We start from the raw sequence: 22,323 nt of genomic DNA, 5'->3' as shown, positions 1-22,323 counted from the left end.
TTCCGACTCAATCGGTTGATGCGTTTGAGCTGAAATCCATACTGAATCCACTCAGAATTCCGAACCGGTTCCAGAATGATTTGACTGGGTAGAGGTATAACCGCTGTCAATGTCAATTTCACTAAAAAACATGACAGTAGCGCACCTGGTGGAGATATCCCAACTACCTTAAAAACGTTAGGATTTTTACACAAGTTGAATGCTGAAGATGGACGTCTGTTCTCTGTGGTGACTTATAATTGAGCTTCACTATGGTATTTTGTTATGTGATATGACGAATTGCAGTATTGCAGCATTGCACCATGTAATTATTGGGTTCAGCAAAGTTGAGAACATCAAAATACTGCTGATAAAATTTACATTGCGTACATTACATGTGAATACAAACGGGGTCACATTGTGCGTTTGATTACGGCCCGGCTACGCTGCAACCGAACATTAGAGACATGGCACGCAACAACCGCTTGTTGCAGCTACATTTACAGAGCGCTGTCGCAAGTGGAGTCACTCAAAAAACGACAGCGTGGAAATGACACTGAAAAGGAAACTATTCATCGAAATATTTTAAATTGGTTAATCAATCAAGCCTTTTCCCAAACACGATTGTTGAATCAAATGCTGTATTTTAACGATATTTTTTTATGATTCAGTGCTTGTTTTTTTTACAAATTATTAACACCAATAGTGCAAGAAAATTAAACTATAAGCATACTGTATATTCCAGAGACTTCATATTGATCAGTTTTTATACATGATTTCTTCGATAAATTGTATTGAATTTTTAAAGCACGAGTTGACCTAAAAATGTGAAGATAATTTTTCGCATTCAATCGACTTGTTCGAGATTTTAAATATAAAATTTAAGTAAAGGCGGTATTATGGGCAGTATATTCAATTATATGAGTTTGTATGTACTAGACATAATATACAAACCGGAATATAACCACAGATTAAAGCTCTACTTGTATTTAAATATTTTTATTTCTCAATGTAAGCTAAATATTTAATGTGTAGTCTGAAGGCTGTCTGCTTACATAGCCACTACTGAAATGGCACTGAATACAGTCCTACCACCCTCTGCTTCCTATTGTTCAGCAATATACTATTGTTTGTAATTTTACGCCTTCTCTTGCTTGAATAAAATAATTTTCTTTGTATTAGGAACTTCGTTAGATAACGAGTTTTGATGTGTTTGCACATCAACTTCTCTCGTGTCTTTTAGTTTGATGGTATTGGATTGACGGCATATTAGACGGTCGATAACAATCGCAATGCTGATGATGCAACTACACAGACGTGACGTTTGTACTGTTTGAGTCAGCAAGTTGCTGATAACTTAGAATTCGTAGACACTCCGAATAATTCAGTTCCAAATGTATCAGCAACCGAATTATCGTTTTGCTGCTAAATACAACATTTAGTGTTAATGTGATTTGTAGTGTTTCATTTAATTACTGGACACTGAAATTCCCAGACCTAAATCTGTCATATTACGCTACTTTAATCTGTCGTTTCAATGATATGCCTGTCAGCAGCAGCACGCTCGCCTTGCGAGTGTTTGTAAGATGCCTGCACTGTAGATCACGATGCTACCGAACCGACGCGGTATACACGCGCTGGAGGGATCAGAAGAGGGTACGATATGTGCTGCATGCTACACCACTTGTGTGGAATTGCTATGAACGTTGTAGGATCGGCATCTGATATTCCTATGGCAGATCAAAATTTGTATACTGAATATGATGGTTACTAAAATAGAAAATAAAATAAATCTCAATTTCAGAATAATAAAATTATATTTCGTAGAAGAAAGCCTACGCGTAGTATTAGGTCAAACATGTGCTACGCAGTGATGGTGGCAGCCATCTTGCTTTTATTTCGCATGTATTGATTTTTTCCGGGGCGTTGTTATATTTACTTTCCTGATATATTGATAAAATTGTTAACATTGGTAGTGGAATTACATTTTATGTTTAATTTATGTAATAACAAATAAGTGTGATGTAACTAAATTTTTGAATAAGTGACTATTTAAAAATTTAGAAATCACCCATATTTCTCGAAAATATTATCCAACGCTCTTGAAAATGTTGAAATACGTTTTAACATAATATAAGAGTGATTTGTACACCAAAACAGGTTCACAGTTGAATTATAATTATTTTTGCTGTCCGTGCGCGCCCTTGCTTCTGCGTGTTGTATGCACTGTTGGCTGGCGCTACATTTTTTGTTCGTACGCTGGTCTTATCGTTCATTCTATTGTATAATGATTGAATTGAAATATCTCTTGAATGATGTGAAAGTTTGATTTGAAATTTATTTATATTGTTAATTTTAATGAAATTGATCAAAGGGATGCATATTTTTTTAAAAATTCGTAGAACAATTAATCATTATTAGAATGTTTGAAATATTTTGTATAAATGTTATTTAACAAACATTTTAACTACATTAAATTAATTTTTACCACTCGGATAACTTCGGCAACGTTCGGCTTTTGCTAGCGAAGAGCGAACGAGGTTAGGTAGGTTATGGCACCCGTTGCTCCCGGCTTGCTAGTATTTGTGCAGTGCTGCTAGCAGTGAGACGTGTACAATTTTGTTGCTTCGGCTGTGCCCTGTTCAACTCAGCTAGCGGTAAGAGGAAAATTTATACGAATTATAAATGTTTTTGCACACGATATTTGACTGAATGGGGTGACACTTTTTTCGCAGTTATGTTTCACTTGCGCTAATCGCACTGCTCATTGGCTCCGTAACTGACGTTTTAATGTTTGTAACGATCTGTGGCGGGTAAGACGCTAGTCGCTTTGTTTATTTTAGGTATTACAGGGCTATGACTAAAATCGCACGTTGAATTGCATTTGTATAGTAGCAGTATTCAGTATCCCTGGTTTTCTTTATATTTTGTTGGTAGGATATAGTAACAGATTTTGCGATTTGCTTGCCAATCCAGTTAAGTTTTCAGGTCCAATGTAATCGCTTGCGTGGATTCTATTGGAGTTGCATATCCAAGGTAGTGTTAGCGCGAAAAACCCTGTTCTAGTAAACTTCGTTTTGTCCGATGTTGAAAAAACTTTTCTATTTTGACTAATGATAAATCGTGAGAAAAGGGATTATAGCATGTTGAGAGTACAAATTTTGCATTTACTAATCGTATCATTCTATCTCGCTCTAGCAAATCATTTCCAATTACTTTGAAATGAACGTACAACTTACAATCAATGTGAAACTAATGTATCTGTAATATGTAAGAGTAAGCCAATGTCCGATCAGTACTAGTACCAGCGATATGAATCTTCTATGGGTATCTCTTGTGAAGGACTCAACCCTACGGCGAAAGTACTTCGGAACAGGGAGGCAGGAGGCAGAACAGCATGTTGATAGCACGTATACACTGTGCTTCTGTGTCACACAGCTGGTCTCTAGCGGCAAACTAACTGCTGTTGACGCTTGCTGCACAATTTCATATATATTTTTATTCATTTTCGATTAGTTAGAAGAATGTTCCAGAAGAGTGTTTGGGGAAATGTGGAGTGTTGATCACTGAATGTTCATATTGATGAAACTTCAATTACATTCAAATCTATTGCAGTGGACACGCGTGATGTATTTTTTGTATTTTTGTTAAACACTATAAAGTCTCCTTCATGGAGACAGGCCTACTCACCTTATATTGCATTCTTATATTGATTACTTGCACTATCGATTGTTTCTAAGATATCAAATTAAGAAGAGCAAATCTAAATTTTTAATATAATGAAACATGTCAATTAATGTTTTGACTTTTTTGGTGCTTGTTTGACCCTTAATCAAATTTACAGCAAACTGAATATTAACATTTCATATAAAAATGGATCGATCTTTTTTTCGATCCGATGTGGTAGCCCAACTAACGAATCATCAATGTAGTGGCACCTAGCGGTTACCAACGCATATGTAAAAATAATCCTCCGTTTCTATTTACAATTAGTCTGTTTTCCCGTACCTTGTTTCACTTTTAAATTCCCATTTGTAGTGTTGGTTATTATCGAAATGGATTCTGCGTTTGAGCTCCTCCCGAAAATTTTTGGTTGACGGTAGCTAGAGAACGTTCGGAGGGTTCCCTTTGCTCGGTACCGCAGTGATGTTCAAACGACCGATCTCTTCCAACGGCCATTTGGCGTAGTGAACGAGTAACAGGTCCGACCAAACTATCATCCTTTCCGGAGGTGGATGTAATTGGCCGGCAGGGGTTTGGTGCTGTAAACCACCCTATTCGCAGCAGCACCGAGGAAGAGAACAGTAGCTTCGGCATCGTTTTTTCACTGATGGTCAGCCACAAGAGAACCTTCTTCGGGATCTTGGTGTGGACTTGACCTCGCTGCTCACTTCTTTGGTGGGAGTTAATCGTTGCCGTTTAGAGTCCGATATGTCTTATTGTCTATCACCACAATTACATCGCATTTCGTCGGGAAAATCTCCTTAACCGTTGCCTCCAGCCGCTGCTTCTGGGTGGTGGCCTGCAGCTACGAAACGGCCGTATTGGACATGCGGTTTCGCATGAAGAAGTCTATGGACTGGATGTACATTACGGCGGTATATCCGGTTGCACAGACTTCTCGGCCCAAGGCATAGAAGGGTTTTGACTCGTTCTCATCGCTTTTGCGCTTCAGCTTCTGCTGGATTTTCCGATCGTGCATGACCGTCAGACGACCAGAACGCGCGTTCCTCTCGATACTCTTTCCTTCGCCCAGCAAGTCGGAGATCCTGTAGATGCCGGATCTGTAGTTCCGCACGTTGGCGAAGTTCTTCGCACCAACGTGCAAGTGATACTTAGAATTCAAGAAACTGTGACACGATATTCATCGCATATTGGGAAAACTAATAAATATCCATCATTTGACCATAATCATATCAATAGTCCTCCAAAGGTTCCAGGAACGGATGACAGTGGACCACAAGTCAGGATCTGGACAAAAACCGAGAACAGCGAACAAAAAATGAGAGAGCACTGATTGCTGATTTCAAACGGGATCCGACCATTTCTTCGCGGTTGGCTATGCTTCGATGTTTTTCCTGGAAAGAAGATATTAGGTTTGTTGCTGTAGGGGAACTTGGGTTAAGACATACATGTTAAGAATAAAGGGTTTTCCAAGAAGCAGTACTCTACGATATTTGTTTATTTGTTGTATCAACACTAACAAATCCCTTTGTCTCATCTGTGGATGTTAGTGCAGTTACATTGAAGGATGAACAAAAACTTATTTGTAATCATATTTCTAGTCCAGTGGAAGTCAAATCCTGTGGCAACTCTATTGAAAATCTGCTGAAGTCCGAAGCAGCGCTGTTGCATCCGTAGTTGGTTCTCTTAAAAGGTAGTCGCAGGAGAAACTTATTACAGACGAGATGCTGAGTATTGAAATCTGTTTCGCAACGGGAGATGTCGAAGGCCAAAGCATATAAACCGGCGTTAAACAGCCTCGATTCTGTCAATCTCGTTCTAATAGTACGGATTCTAAACCGCTGAACAATATTCTAACGTTGAGCGGACTAATGCTCAATAAAGCGATTTAGGACAGTATGCATACCTGATGTTTTTAGCTATTCGGAAGATGAACCCTAACTGTCTTCATTCCTTGTCCACAATGTATGAAGTATGTAGTTTGGACGTCAATACCGAATCCAACATGACTCTAAGATCCTTGACGTGAGAGTATCTTGGAAAGCTCGAGTCGAACAAACGGTAATTGCACTGGATCGGATGACGTTTCCGCGCATACATGACGATTGAGCATTTGCTCACGCGGTAGGTGCTCTCCAGTTTCTGTAGGTAACTGGTTACCCTCAGTGCTTTTGACCATGACGGGCTGAGGATAGATACGGCAACGCCTGCCAGTAACCTACGTCTACTGGCGCACACCATCCTCGATAGAGCCGCGACAGCAGTCGACGCTTTCTTGCATGTATAGTCGACGTGGCTGCCGAAGGTCAGCTTGTCGTCTATAATGACTCCGAGAGACTTCAGACTCCGCTGTGAAGTGATCGCGACTTCTCCCACATGGATAACTGCATGTTGTGCCGACTTGCGGTTGTTGACGATAACTACCTCCGTCTTATGATGAGCGAGCTCCAGGCCTCTCGCGCTCATCCATTCCTCCACCGTGTTGATCGCGTATTCTGCGGTTAGTTCTACCTCAGGGATTTACTCCCCGTAGACCTCCAAGGTTACGTCATCGGCAAAGCCGACGATCTTGACCCCAGAAGGGAACTTCAGTCTCCGAACCCCGTCATACATGAGGTTTCATAGCACCGGGCCTAGGATCGAGCCCTGCGAGACTCCGGCGGTAATTGGAACCCTTTTCTGACCGGCATCGGTCTCGTATAGCAGTACGCGGTTCTGGAAGTAACTTTCCAGGACCCGGTACAGACCCACCGGTAGGCTAAGCCGGTGTAACGAGAGCGCGATGGCATCCCAGCTTGCGCTGTTGAATGCGTTCTTCACGTCAAGTGTCACTAATGCACAGTATCGAATGCCTCGCCTTTTCCGTTGGATCGCTATCTCGGCAATATTTATCACTGAGTTGAGAGCGTCCACTGTGGACTTACCCTTCCGAAAGCCAAACTGGTTGCTTGACAGGCCGTCCGTACCTTCCGCGTACGGGGTTAGCCCGTTGAGGATGATCCTCTCAAGCAGTTTGCCAGTCGTGTCCATCAGACAGATTGGTCTGTACGCCGATGGGCCGCCTGGCGGCTTCCCGGGCTTCGGCAACAGCACCAATTTCTGCCTTTTCCATTTATCGGGGAAACGGCACTCGTCAAGGCATCTCTGCATAGCTAGCCTGAACATGTTCGGGTTCGCTATGATCGCTGCCTTGAGAGCGTTGTGTGGAACTCTATCCGGCCCTGGAGCTTTGTTCATTGCTAGGGATTTAGCCACTGCGAGTAGTTCTTCATTCGTCACTGGAGCCACCATTTCGGCCGTGCCCGCACTGTCTCGTAGTGCAGGTGGCCAGGGGCTTGTGGCTCGAGACGGGAAGAGTACTTCGATAATCGTCGCCAACCGGTCCGGAGACCGTTCTGGGGGTGAAGAGCCCCCTTGGGTCTTGGCCATCACAATCCTGTAGGCGTCATCCAACGGATTCGCGTTTGCACTCTCACACAGGTTGTCGAAACACGCTCTCTTGCTGCTTTTAATAGCCTTGTTAAGGGCCAATTTCGCAGCTCGAAACACTTTACGGCGGTTCTCTCTTGCATCCTCGGTGCGAGCTCTTTGCATCCTACGTGTAGCTCTGAGGCAGGCTGACCGTAGAGCTGCAATCTCGGCACTCCACCAGTATACCGGGCATCTACCGTTTCTTGGCTGTGTTTTTCTCGGCATAGTGGCGTCGCACGCGCGTGTTAGGACAGCTACTTGCGCATCCCCGCTTAGACTGTCGGTGTTGGCCTCCAGTCCCAGGGCTGCGGTGAAAGCTTCGCTGTCGAAGTGATTGGACTTCCATCCGCGTACCTGACAAGGATCTCCCGCCCTCGGATGCTGCACACCATAGTTGATCCTAAAGCGAATTGCTAAATGATCGCTATGGGTGTAGCCTTCGTCTACCCTCCATTCCATGCCTGGAGCTAGACTCGGGCTGGCAAATGTTACGTCAATCCACGCCTCCACCCCATTTCTACGGAATGTACTAGCGGAGCCATTATTAGCTAGCACAGTATCGAGTTTCGCAAGCGCCTCCATTAGCGCTTGACCCCTGCTATTTGTACAGCGGCTACCCCACTCCACTGCCCAAGCGTTAAAGTCTCCCGCTATGACTACGGGTTTCCGCCCCACTAGGTCTGACGAGAGCCTGTCGATCATCTGGTTGAACTGTTCTATTGGCCACCTTGGTGGAGCGTAGCAGCTGCAATAGAACACACCATTGATCTTGGTAATCGCAACACCCTCGGCGGATGAGTGTATTACCTCTTGAACCGGGAACCGTCCCGGTGTACAGATTGACACCATTCCAGACCCGTCCGACACCCAATTGCCGTTGCCGGCAGGGATGTTGTACGGGTCTGATAGGAGGGCGACATCTGTCCTCGCCTCCGAGACCGACTGCCACAGCAACTGTTGGGCTGCTGCACAATGGTTAAGATTTAGCTGTGTGACGTTCACGGCTTCTTCTTATTTGCCTCACCGAAGGGACACGAAGGTCCGCCCACAGCATGATTATGGGCTTGCTTCTTAGCGGTGCAGATAAGGCACTTGTGCGCCTTAGTGCAACCCCGCTCCTTATGCCTCTCCTCGCCGCAGCGACGACATAGTTTGCTCCTGTCTATGCCCTTGCACTCGTAGGCTTTGTGGCCGGACTCAAGGCACCGATAGCACCTATCCACTGAAGGCGGCTGGGGTATGCTAATTGGGCATACCGACCAGCCGATCTTCAGCTTACCTTTCTCGGTTACCTTTTTGGCATCCGCCTTCAGTAGCCTGAGGTAGGCTACTTGGGTGCCGGAGGGTCCCTCTCTAAAACGCACAGAGGCCCGCTCGATTGTCATGTCGCATTGCTCCTTAACGGCTGCGACGACATCTTCTGCGGTCGTGAACTCGTCCAGATGCTTGCACTGGAGAGTCATTTCCACCCCTAGCGACCTGACTTGGGCGCCTTCACCAAGGACCTCTTGGGCTAAGGCTTTGTACACCGCACTAGATTGTGCGCCTCGCTTCAGCACCAGAAGCATTTCTCCCGTGTTGGTGCGTCTCACGCTACGCACATCTTGCCAAAGGGCCGAGAGGCTTTCGGCCGCCTTCATCGATTTTAGGACGTTGGCGTATTTGTCCTTGTCGGTTTTTAACCACAAGGCCTCACCTCTGTCCTTGGCCTTCTTCGCGGGCCGCGGTACCTCCGGTGTCGGTGTCGGCTTTTTCTTGGTGACCAGCGTCCAGGGGTTTACGCCCCCCTGCCCCGGTCGCGCCGGGTTGCTGATGCTGGTACCATCGCTCTGCCCAGCGAGGTCACTCTCGCCCTCGCTTACCTCGACCAAACAGCGTCTGGCCTTAACGGTTGCACGCCGTGTGATGTCGGTTTTTGCACCCTCGCCTGGTGACTTCCTAGGGCGCTTCGCGTTCGGCGCCGTCTTACGATTGCCCTTGTCTTTTCCCTTCGAGGGGAACTCGGCCGCCGCTCCGAGCGACATGGCTGCTCCATAGAAGGTGAAGGCCACTGTCTGAGTGCCTGTATCGACCTTCTCTCTTCCCTCCCTCTTGGAGGCCACTGTCTGGGTTTCTCTGTCGGACTTCTCCCGACATTCCACCCTCTTGGCATAAGCCTGCTGTTCCTGTCTTGCGACACGAACAGTTTTCCGGAGCACGAGGAGGCTCTGCTTCAACTCCTTGCTTATGTTTTGCTTTGCGCTAGTGAACTCGATTATTGAATCGAGCTGCTCCACCACTTTGCGCATCGCGGATAGTGGCCCGTCCAGTGCGTTGGTAGGACTATTTCCTACCACTACTGGGGGGTCACTGGTGCTATCAGATGCAGCACTCGTCGCTCCACTACTCTCCCCACGGGGGGGAGACCTCGCCAAACCACCTCTAGCAAAGGGGTTCGGCACCTCCGTTTGTTTATTGTTATTTTTATTTTTGTTCTCCATTTTAGTACCCACGAGTAGCGCGAGAATAAATGTCCGCCACGCCAGAGCTCCGCATTAACGTGGTAAGGGACGCTTATTGTGGGGGTTGCCCAGGTACCCCACAAGCTCCGTTAACGATCGAGCATCTTTTTCACCCCCTCGATCACTCATCCCTCGGCACGGGTCGCTTCACGCCTTGGAATTGAGGTTATGACCTATCTTGCTTTACGTGGTGACCGCGGCCCAGATCATCACAACCATCCTCCATTACCAGGGCTTTGGACCTGTAGCTCTGGTTCTCAATAGTTCCATGTACGTATATTATTACAGACATGCTACGATTGAGATCCGTCATTCGCTAGCGGAGAATTGCTGAATGAATCCTTAGGAGCTACATCAAGAGCAGAGTGCTGCTGTACGAGACGAATGAAGGGTAGAAGTCAATGCGAGTCACAGCGATCGTTTCTCAAGGCTCCATTATCGGTCTAACTCTATGTAAGATGTAAGATAGGGGTTTTTCCACTGCGGCTGCCCAAACAAGTCCAAATCGTGGGTTTTGCGGGACGACGTGCCACTAACAATGGCAGAAGAAACACGAGAAGAAGTGGAGATGTCGGACCTCTCGGTAGTCCGAGAGGTCAGTCTGCTGTTTAGTGTTTTGGGCATCGATACTGCGATATAGTGTTTCTCCCTGGAGTGCGGCGAAACTGCGAAAAGCTGAACAGTACGTTTCGGCTGATGGCCGTACGAGCCGCGAGTGCGTACATATCAATATCGTCGATGGCAGTATGCGTTATCGCCGGGATGATCTCCATCTTTATCACCTTGGCAGAAGATATTGAGTGTTTCAATCGAAGAAACACCAGAAACGTGAGGAATTCGTTGGCGACGTGACAGCAGGAATGGGACAATACAGGAAAAAGGACCTGCCGGGTAATCCCAAACCTGTCGACGCGAGTCAATTGAAAGCACAGAGAGATGAACTTCCACCTGACACAGCTCCTGTCGGGCCACGGCTACTTTAGGAAGCATCTTTAACGGTTCAGGAACGTAACGTCAACACTGTGGCCGAAGTGTGAGAACGTCGAGGAGACACGGACACGGAGCAAGTGATCTTCAAATGTCCGAGGTTCGAAGCGACACGTAGCGAGATGCTTGAAGCGGGAGGGCCGGACATCAACTTGACTAATGTCGTCTACATAATGACAAGCGACGTAAACACGTGGAACGCGGTCAACGGAGTGATGCGTAGATCACAACCGCTTTACAGAGGGAATGACGTGATGAACAGCAAGCAACGGTTACGGGAGAGCAACTACCGCCGGGAAACTTTCCGGCGGAGTAGGCTAGATACACCGCCAAGGACTAGTCGAGTGGACTGCGACAGGTATGGGTCGTCGGGACGCCATCGAACCAGACGCCACGCTCCACCCGGAATCGCCGGACCGATCACGGCACCCTACCAGTTTGCCTGCGAGAAATAGCGAAAATCAAAGAAGAATCGGTATCGGAAGAACTTCTTTCGCCTGGGAATTCTCCGTCGGCGTAAGCTAGATTCACCGCCGGGGACGACTGTGTACATCACGACGAGACACCACCAGTCGCGAGTCATCGGGGCACCAGCGAACAGTACGCCCTGCTCTACCGGAATCACCGAACTGCCCTGGCTGGTTAACTCGGTTTAGGAAGAACTCGCCGGTGAATTCTCCGTCAGAGTAGGTCGTTCATCGGGGACTAGCCCGAGCAGTTCGCGAAGTGCTGCTAAATGGCACCAGAAGGGAGCTAAAGGGTCTAAAGTAGTTGCGATGCTAAATAACACCGAATAGAGAGCCAAGGCGCTCATGAAGTGTTGAATGGTACAAGAGAACCGAAGGGCTCAGTACATTAGACAATCTGGAGTTTGCCACCCAGATTGCCCTCGTAGTGGGTAGAGCACTAATTCTCCACTGACAGGTAGTTTTCCTACTGCCGCACAGATATTTTCACGTTGTGTGGATAGTCGAAAACTGGTAGTGTGACGAGAAGGGGTGCTGTAACCCTACTGGAACAACTAACTACTAAGTGGTTGGATTAAAGCGTGTTCTATGCACATAATAACCCCTTCTTGAAGCAATGCTGTAAGGTAGGGCCGGGGAGGAATCAGGTTCCGTGCAAGAGTAGTTGTTTTAACGGGTCGGTTGGCAGTCCAAACCCGTTCCCTGAGTTGCTGGTTTTTGTACATTTTTTCCTGCTCAGGGTGTTTTAAACATTTTTTCTGCTCTCTGAAAAATCCACAGGCCTCGGTTAACAAGTTGGCTTTCAGAGCAATTGCAATACCTTTCTATTGGGAAAGGTAAAAAGGTGCGATTGCAGTCAATTTTTTTTTTAGATGACATCAAATCTCAACATTTCATGCATTATAAAGACATTTGGCATCAAAAGTATGAATTCAACTTCTGAAACTTCATGGAATTGACAGTACATGAAGCGGTCGATGGCAATCGCAATTCCGCTGATGCAACTACACAGACGCGACGATTTTACTGTTTATGAGTCAGCAAATTGCCGATAATTTAGAATTAGTAGAAACTTCGCTTAATTCAGTGCCAAATGTATCAGTAACCCAATTATCGTTTTGGTGAGAATTGCAACTTTCAGTGTTAAGTGTTAATATTTAGTGTTCAGTTTAATTTACTGGACACTAAAAATTCTACACTTAAATCCATCATATTACGTACTTTATTCATTCGTTTCAATGATATGCCCGTCAACAGCAGCACGCTCGCCTTACGAGTGTTTGTAAGATGGCTGTACTGTGATCTACAGTACTACCGAACCGACGCGGCATGCACACGCTGGAGGGATCAGAAGAGGGGATATGCTTGCTGCTTGCTACACTACTTGTGGGGATTGCTAAGCACGTTGTAGGATCGGCAACTGATATTCCTATGGTGGATCACACACAATCGGTATAATGGATATGATGGTTCCTAAAATAGGAAATAAAATAAATCTCATTTCAGATTTATAAAATCATATTTCGTAGAAGAAAGCTAACTCGTACGAATAGGTAAAACATGTGCTACGTAGTGCTGGTGGCAGCCATCTTGCCTTTATTTCGCTGGTATTGATTTTTTTCGGGGCGTTGTTATACTTACTTTCCTAATTGATTGATAAAATTACTAACATTTGTAGTGGAATTACATTCTAGTTTTAATTTACATAATGACAAAAAAGTGTTATATAACTTTGAATGAGTAATTATGTTCAATTTTAGAAATTACTTATATTTCTCGCAAATATTTTATAACTATATAAAAAAGTGCAAATATATTTTAACTTAATATAAGAGCGACTCATACACCAAAAACAGGTTCAGAGTCGATTAATAATTATTTTTGCTTCCCGTGCGCGCCCTTGCTTCTGCGTGTTGTATGCACTGTTGGCTGGCGCTACATTTTTTGTTCGTACGCTGGTCTTATCGTGCATTACTACTGTATAATAATTGGGTTGCAATATCTCTTGAATGATGTGAAAGTTTAATTTGAATTTTATTTATATTGTTAATTTTAATGAAATTGATCAAAGGGATACATTATTTTTCAAAAATTCGTAGAAGAATTCATCATTATTAGAATATTTGAAAACTTTATGTAAATGTTATTAAACAAATATTTTTAACTGCATTAAATTAACTTTTACCATTCGGCTATCTTCGGCAACGTTCGGCTTTTGCTAGCGAAGAGCGAACGAGGTTAGGTAAGTTATGGCACCCGTGCTGTGCACACGGCTTGATAGTATTTGTGCAGTGCTGCTAGCAGTGAGACGTGTAAAATTTTGTTGCTTCAGCTGTGCCCTGTTCAACTCAGCTAGCGGTAAGAGGAAAATTTATACGAATTATACTTGTTTTTGCTTATGATATTTGACTGATTGGGGTGGTTCTTTTTTGCAGTTAGGTTTTGTTCGAGATAATCGCATTTTATTACCTCCCTGACGTTTCGTTGTTTGAAACGATCTGTGGCGGGTAAGACGCTAGTCGCTTTATTTATTTTAGATATTACAGGGATATAACAGAAATCGCACGTTGAATTACATGTCAATAGTGGCGGTATTTAGTATCCCTGCATTCTCCACATTTGGTGGTATATGGAAATAAATTTTACGATTTATTCAAAAATCAAGCTACGTATTCAGTTTCAATACAATCGCTTGCGTGGATTCTATTGGTGGGAGTTGAATTTCCATTTTCCAAGGTAGCGTTGGCGTAAAATATCCCTGTTCCAGTAAACTTAGTTTTGTCGGAGGCTGAATTATTTTGATCAATGAAAAGTGTTTCTAAAGAATCGTGGGTAAAGGGATTATAACATCTTGAGCGTACAAAGCGTTACTCTCTCCATACATTTATTGATCGTATCATTCTACCTCGCCCCATTACATTGACATGTACAAAGTGCAATATCGATGTCAAACTAATGTAGCTATAATATGCAAGAGCGAGACAATGTCCGATCAGTACTAACACCAGCGGTATAAACCTTGTAAGGGACCAAACCCTACGACGAAAGTACTTGTGAGCAGGGAGGCACAAATCGAGCTTTTCGATCCGAGGTGGTAACCCAACCTGCCCTAATAATAGAATGATATCCTGAACACGTTGTTAGGCTCTTAAATCAAATGATGTTTATTAGGGTAGGGTTTACCTTCGGTACCGCCAATCCATTCACGGATATATACTGCTTGAAAAATCTGTACTGTTCCTTAGTTCGGTCATCTCCGGAGTATTACCCGCCGTTCTAGACACCCGCGCTGCATAAATGACTGCGATCCAATTGAAGGTGTCCATCGCATATTTGTACCGCTCGTTCTGAGACAGCTCCCTGGGCGCGATGCTTTCTGGCTTCCTAGCTACGAGAGCCGCAGTCAATTAATTCAGCACGACACTCTTCATCACCGCAGAAATGCGTGTTAACGTCAAAGCTAGATCAAAAGCGTTGCACAGCAACATTCTCCAGAGCTTCGTCAGTCTAATCACACAGCGGATGCTCCTAACTCCTCTTCAACAGTGTATCGCATCTATTCGACTTTCATTAGTCTTAAAATGTGAATAGGACAAAGTTTCCTTTGTTTTCCACAATAAACCTTTAATTTAGCGACTTGAAAAATACATCCGCACGAAGTTGCACTGCTGTCTTCAATGTTTGCTTGAATTTTCCATATTTGACAGTTTTCAAGGTCTACTGAGACGTTTCATTAGTCAAGGTTATTTAAAATGATAGAGTGCATGAAGGGGTGAGTCGCTTAGAATAATGTGCCATACACACTGTATCGCCTACGATAACGAGATGTATAAGATTACGATTCACAGTAAGACACTCATTTCACTCGTTACCACAATGTGTGGCACAATGAGGCACACTTCTGGCAACTCAAAAACTGGCAACAAAGTGTAGTTAAATAGTCATAGCAACCATTGCTTTTGTTTTAATGAACACCATGGCACAAGCTACCACACTGTTTATTTTTGAGCACAATTCGATTTGTGCTAAGCGACTCACCCCTTGGAGTGCATATTAAGGTTCAAGTTACCTTTTTTAAGCATGTGTTAGAATTGAACGCTTGGTAGTGTGCGTAGGAAAATTTGTGTTCAGCTTTGCCACCGGATTATCCATTTAAACCTTTTTAAAACTCTAAAAGAAGAATATCAGTCGATTTATTAGATCATCACGATTCAATTCATGCAAAATACCTGCTGAAAAAACCATCGGCTTAGCTAAATGGTGCTTTTGAAAAAGTGGCTGTGGTTTTTTCATTGCGCAGTTGTGTTGCGTACCCCAGCTCGGTGTGGTAGTGTGATAAAAAATCACAGCCACTTTTTCAAAAGCACCATGCAGCTATGCCGATGGTTTTTCCAGCAGGTATTTTGCATGAATTGAATCGTGATGATCTAATAAATCGACTGATATTCTTCTTTTAGAGTTTTGAAAAGGTTTAGATGGATAATCTGGTGGCAAAGCTGAACACAATTTTTCCTACGCATACTACCAAGCCTTGAGGTAACTTGAGCCTTAAATGCATTTATATTTTAAAAGTTTAACGCCTGAAAAACATGTGTCCGCCTTACCCTACCTGTTCGCCATTCCTACAGTACCCCTACACGCTTCTTCCTCCCAGTTGATCCGGCCCAGTAAACTTCAGCTGAAAATAAACTGGAATTCTGGCTGGTTCCAGTGCGCATTCCGGCTCGAGTGACACAACTAGAACCGGTTGTGTCACTGGAGCCGGAATACGACCTGAAACCAGCCGAAATTCCGGTTCATTTTCGGCTGAGATTAACTGGGGGAGTACACAGGAGCTTCAAAAAAAATTGCTCCTTTTTACTCCGGTTTGCTGTCAGAATAAAAAAGAGAAGAGAATACGGAAATGATATCCTTCCAGTTTACTCCTGAGTACTTCCAGCTTGTCGTGGTACTGGAACAAACCTATAATCATATTTTTTTTAAATATCAGAACAATTCAAAATACTGCTGATAAATGTCACTACAAATGCTTTTAACAATCGTAAACGTTCGTTACACCGCGCCTCCTCGGATACACAGCAACCGGATGACCACAAACAGAACGTAACAGTCGCACTAGCTGTTGCTACATTTACAGAGTGCCGTCGCATGTGGAGTCCCTCGGAAAATGATACAGTATGGAAACAACGCCTTGAAAGCGTATCGAAAACGATCATATTTTTCAGTTTAATAGTAAATGGTAAATAAACTAACAATTTTCACAAACACTTTTATTAAATATTATGCTATATTTATTGCTGCACTTACCTAAACTTTTTGGTTGACATGTTTCAGTGCAATCAGCAGTCTAGTGTTAAGCAATTTAACGGTGGGTCTACTGTCTATTTTAGGGACTTCACATTGCCATTTTCTTATATATGGCTCGAGTTGCTCGACAAATTCTATTAAAGTATTAAAGTCAAGGTTACCTAAAATTGTTGGGATTATATTTCTCAATGATTTGGTGGTGCAACAGGCATGTTCGAGTTTCATAATGTAAATTTCGTGCCGAGTTGGCAATGTTTAATACAATTCACAAATTTATTATAATATACCCATTAACCTATATAATAGCTTTGTAGGTACGCTATATGACGGAATAAAACAGATTAAAGAAAAATTAAAACTCGATTTCGAACGATAATTGAACCTATGCTTGTATATAACTACATTTATTTTTCAATGGATGCTATAAATACATGTTGGTTTCCTGACTGCCTGTCTGCATATGTATTAGTGAAGTGGCACTGTGTACACCTTTTTTTCTCTTCTAAAAATGGGGCCTATTGTTCAGCGGTAAACTATTGTTTGTAGTGACTCCTATTCATTCAATCAAATATATATATTTTTTTTAATTAAAAAAAATATTCGTTTGATGTTTCGCACTTCAATTTCATACGTGCCGCCATTTGATTGATTGATATGAGGCGTTCGAAAGCAATCGCAATATGTATGTATGTTGACGAAGCAACTACACAGTTGCGACGTTTCTACTGTTTAGGAGCCAGCAACTAGCTGATAACTTAGAATTCGTAGACACTCTTATTACTTCAGTCCTAAATGCAACCACTATGGCGCTTTGGCATGATTTCTTGATTTAGTGGTAATGTGATTTGGAGTGCTCCATTTAAATTATTGGACACTACAACTCCAAGACATCTATGGTGCCCGTAGTGGCCAACTACGATACTTTGGTTATTCGTTTCTACGATAGGCCTGTCAAAGGCACGCTCGCCTTGCGAGTGTTTGTAGGATGGCTGCACTGCAGATCACGGTACAGTCGACGCGGTATACGCGTTGGTGAAACCAAAAGAGGGACGGTGAAGTTTGCTGCTTGCTACACTGGCTGTGTGGAATTGCTATTAGCGTTGGGAATAGGATCGGCGATTGAAATTTTATTTTATCGTAGATCACAATCTGCTGAAGCTGATGGTAGCTTCAATAGTGAATGAAATGAATGTCATTTCAGTGCTAGGAAATGATATTTCATATAACAAAGCTACTCATTCACTAGTAGGTCAAAGATGTGCTCCAAATTGACGGTGGCAGCCATCTTGCTTTTATATTGGAAGTATTGATTTTTTTCTCGAGACGTTGTTTCACTGGCTTTCTTGTCGATTATTGATAAAATTTACATTTGAAGTTGAATTTAAATATTTTATATGTAATTTACGTATAATAGTAAAAAATAACCAATTATGTTAATTTTGGTAATTAGGTCTAATTTAACAAATTTCTCAAAAACATTTAAACTTTATATAAGAAAAGTTAAAATATATTTTCACTTTATATTAAACCAATTCATACATCAAAAACAGGTTCAGAGTAGATTAATAATTATTTTTGCTTCCCGTGCGCGCCCTTGCTTCTGCGTGTTGCATGCGGTGTCGGCTGATGCTACATTTTTCATTCACACGCTGGGCATTGCTATTGTATAGCAACTAATTTAAAACATATTTTGAATGATGTAAAAGTTTGAATTGAGATTTATTTCTATTGTTAATTTTTATGCAATTGAACAAAAGGATGTATAATTTTTTAAAAATTCTTAAAATAAGTCGTAACTATTGAAATGTATGGAATATTTTGTATAAATATTAGTTAACAAATATTTCAACTGCATTAAATTCATTTTTACCACTCGGCTATCTTCGGCAACATTCGGCTATGGCGAGCAAAGAACGAACGTAGTTAGGTTGGTTGTGGCACCCAGGCTGTACACACGGCTTATTAGTATTTGTGCAGTGCTGCTAGCGGTGAGACGTGTTATTTTTTGTTGCTTCGGTTGTGCCCTGTTCAACTCAGCTAGCGGTAAGAGGAAAATTTATACGAATTATATTATTGTTCATGCTCACGATATTCTACTGAATGTGGTGGTGCGTTTTCGCGATTCAGCTTAAATTCAATATCATTTGAGATAACCTCACTTTCTATCATCCTTGTGACCGCCGTTTTGATTGTTGTCACGATCTCATGCGGGTGGTCGCAGACTGCTTTGTTTTGTTTGGTGCATTACAAGCCCTTGAATAACCTAATGCCATTTTTGTTTTTGTTATTGCACTTTACTGGCGGAGTCTGTGCTACACTCATAGGATTTTGGTTTTTACATTGTGCTACACCGGTATAGTGTAGAAAAAGACTTGGAGTTCATACAGCCAAGTTTGAATGTGTGAAGCACCGACTATACCAGTGGAGTGCACTAAAATGCCACCGTTCAAACTTGGTGTAATCAATCTCTTTTTTACACTACACCGGTGTAGAATCGTCTACAAAAGAAAGTACTTTAAAATCATACACGTTGGTTGAAATTTCAATGTTATCGTTCACAAACTGTTTGTGTGACATCCCAGTCGGTTCCACGATTTTGGTCAGTGTTTTTCTGTTGACGAATAAAGCTATGTATGCATTTTGTCAAACAAAATACAACGGTTTGTAACCCTGGGTAACCAGGGTAGCGATAATATCTTACCATCCAATTGTGGTAAACTTCGTTCGCCCGATACAACATAACCTATTTTCTTTCGGTTTTCTTTCATCACTTGATAAATTGAACACTAAAATGTTTTCAAGGAGAAGCGAGGCCCCAGTTTGGTATGAAAAAAGTTGGGTGGAACAGGAAAGCAGGAGGCTCATTGATGTTTGTGAGCATTTTGAGAGCACGTGTACCTACGGTGCTCGTTTCTCGGGTAGTCTCGGGCAGGCAAGGCAACGCAACAATTCACAGCATTTGCAGTTATTACTCTGACGGCAGGCTGGTTTTTGTGTCAGATTTTTTGGCGTTTTTCTATGCTTGGTTCACAGTCGTGTGTTACAGAAATATATAAATGTAGTTGCAATTTCGAGAAATAAGAGGTGTTAAACGGTATCTTTATTTTTGTTTGGGAATCGTCAATCTTAATAATTTTCATTACTAGTCGAACAGTATGTTTGACAGTATGTTTGATAAAGTGTGCTTTCGTTCGCCACACCGGCGTGGTTTAATAAATAGATAGGGCAATTAACCTTTTTTCACCATACTCCTTTCCATTTCATTTGAAGTGATAGAGTGAGATTTTGATCACTGGACAGTTTTTGTTGCACTGAAATATGAGTGATGCAACAGTTTTTTATTACAGTGGTTCTTAAGGATACCACTTTATAGTCATTCCATCGAATGAAGGCTAATGGCGTTTTCGTTTTTTCTTGGTGCTACACCGGTGTAGTGCAAAGAAAGAGATAGACTGATTACACCCAAGTTTGAATGACCGGTGTAGTGCACTGTCAAAAACGAATATGCCATAAGTTTAACAAAATAGTGTGGCACTCGCTTTCGAAGAGCCAAACTATTCTCGTTACCCTAGATTTATTGTCTCATACAATATCGGTGTTTCGCCGATGTATAGTGCAATGTCAACATTGAGAAAGCCTTTTCTTCTACGACTGGCCTACTTATCGTTTGTTACATTCTTACATCGATTACCGTCATCACTGAGTTATTTTCTTCGTTATCAATTAAAAACTGTTATTTACTGTTGTTTTTTTATTGTTATTAAAACTTGTCGATTCACTGGTTGAACTTTTTTAACTGGGTGGGTTGCTTTTTAGTTGTGCTTCATCCTTTTGATTCATGGCACATTAAAAAGCAACGTAATGTCAACGCTTACATCAAATGGATTCTGACAATTAAACATAATAGTGGTGTGTAATTATCTACTAGACTACATCCATTGTCTAGTAAGTTAGTAAGTGAACCAGACTAACGGATCAAATTCGTTAGTTGGGCCGACGTGGTGATCCAACCGATGAATTCTTGCTTGTCACATCAAGCCATTTCCAACGCATGTGCAAAATGTTCCTCATCCCCGGTCATTCGAATCCATAGCCAGTCTGTTTTTTCGCTCGTACCTTACTTCACTTCACTGGGTCGTTCCCTTGAATGTGTAGGTTATTCTCGCATTATCGCAGTTGCTGGGAAAGTCCGTGTATGGGTACTTGTTTTTAGGTGTGTTCACCATCGTGGTTGTATGCAATGTTACACGCTGTTAGAATTGGAAAGGCTCGAGGCAGTTTTAAAGTAAAATTTGAAGTTAATAGTATCAAAGTAAACCCCAGCCAGCTTAAGGGAGTTGTCTCATGTGAGCGCTACTTTCCTTTTTTTTCACGGTAATAGTTTCAAAAAACGTTTCAAGCCATAGTGTGAACATAATTACTTGACTTCACTTGACGAGTCAGCGTGTTTGCTGTTCTCTTCGATTATTAAGACAAGAGTAGAGGAAGAAAATGGGAAGCTGCAGAATATAGAGAACCAACAATTAGAGATGTCCTACGTAGTGAAAAATAAAATACGTAACACTTTTATAGGGGGGGGGGGGGGGAGGACGATCAAATGTAATATATGGGTTTGGGGGAGTTAGCTAGAATGTTACGTAACATGTTTTGACTAAAGAAACAATTTTTTAAAAGAATTTGTTGTGTACTAGGGAGGAGAGACGAAGAAATTTGTTACATGGTGGGTGGGGGACTATATTTGGGCATTTTTACTTTACGTAATTTATGAATGGTCCTAAATGCGGATGCGCAATAATATTTGTTTTCGGTTGCCGTTCGAACCAATCTAATAATGGTTTTCTCGGATTGTGTGTAGGAGCTTCTTCTCCTTCGAACCAAGAAAGTGCACAGTCAACTATCACATTGATTGGATCCAATGCGAAGAATGTCAGTATTTGGCCAATTTTCCGTATAAAGAAGTCAACCAAGAGGTGTTGAATATTACTAGGCGTTATCCACTATCTGCAAAACATTAGGCGTCTTAAAGTTCTAGAGACTACGGCTAAGAAGCGTGGAAACTAACTTGAATTAACTGAGCAACAGTTGGAAGAGGAATTGGTAGTAACAGAAGAGTCCTTCGCAAAGCAGATGGAGTTGCGGAAGCAGCGCCTTGCTAGAACGATAGGGGGGGGGGGGGGGGGGTCAATAGTTGGAACCCCTCACATGAGGGTTTTGAATTTTGAAAATTTATTAATTTCCTGATCAGGAAAAATTTTTATACTTCGCTGTTTTGACACATCATTTTAGTTCGGTCTTTCTAGAAACAAGTTGTCAAAGAAAGCCGGCGAGGGTGGCAGTTACACATCAAAGGTCGGTCAACAATATAGCAAAAGCATCCAAGGAGGAAACACAACGAACGAACAACATGAAGTCGGAGACAATGGGGATAACGTCTCCGTCGAAATGGTTGAGAGTTTACGAAAACGGGTATCGCTATTGGGAGAAATTCCGTCGCGGGGGTACTCTCAGCACCAGCTGTAGCAGATAACTAGGAACGAGTATTGCCAAGAAGGATAAGATACCCTGGGAAGGTGGTTCTAAAGAGGTGTAAGTTATTATGGTCAACATTTCTAGATCGGTTTGCGTGTCGGCAGGTGACGATACTTGCAACAGACCTAAGCAGATCAATTATACCACTTAAGTTGAACAACAAGCAAGAAACAACGGGAACGGAAAGAATACGAGAGATATACACATAAAAAACAGCAAGACCCCAATCTCTACCAAGGGACCATCCATAAATGACGTAGCTTTATATGGGGGAGGGGGGAGTTTTGTATTTTGTGATGATGTGTGACGACAGAAAGTAGGGAGTCATGTCCTGCTACGTAGCTTTTTTATAGGGGAATAGGAGTTGACCTGATGTCACGACAACTTTACCCGTTTCA

At 42.6% G+C, this 22,323-nt stretch overlaps 1 protein-coding gene across 7 annotated transcripts in view; it reads left to right on the top strand.

Moving 5' to 3' along the window:
- The window catches only part of LOC131693409 (activating transcription factor 7-interacting protein 1), a 90,502-nt gene that overhangs the window by 52,784 nt on the left and 15,395 nt on the right, over positions 1-22,323 (top strand). Inside the window, exon 1 of one of the 7 annotated variants that reach the window (XM_058981190.1) lies at positions 2,559-2,636. The exons of 4 other annotated variants lie outside the window; for them this stretch is intronic. The gene's annotated coding sequence lies outside the window, so the exon portion shown is untranslated. Of the gene's footprint in view, positions 1-2,558; positions 2,637-13,369; positions 13,448-18,358; positions 18,440-22,323 lie in introns of those variants that run through there. 2 more of the 7 variants (XM_058981191.1, XM_058981187.1) reach the window with 2 other exon arrangements.

The sequence above is a fragment of the Topomyia yanbarensis genome, chromosome 3, assembly GCF_030247195.1.
Source record: "Topomyia yanbarensis strain Yona2022 chromosome 3, ASM3024719v1, whole genome shotgun sequence".
Classification (NCBI taxonomy): domain Eukaryota; kingdom Metazoa; phylum Arthropoda; class Insecta; order Diptera; family Culicidae; genus Topomyia; species Topomyia yanbarensis.
Note: the sequence above shows the minus strand (reverse complement) of the source record. Positions and strands in the feature narration are given on the sequence as shown.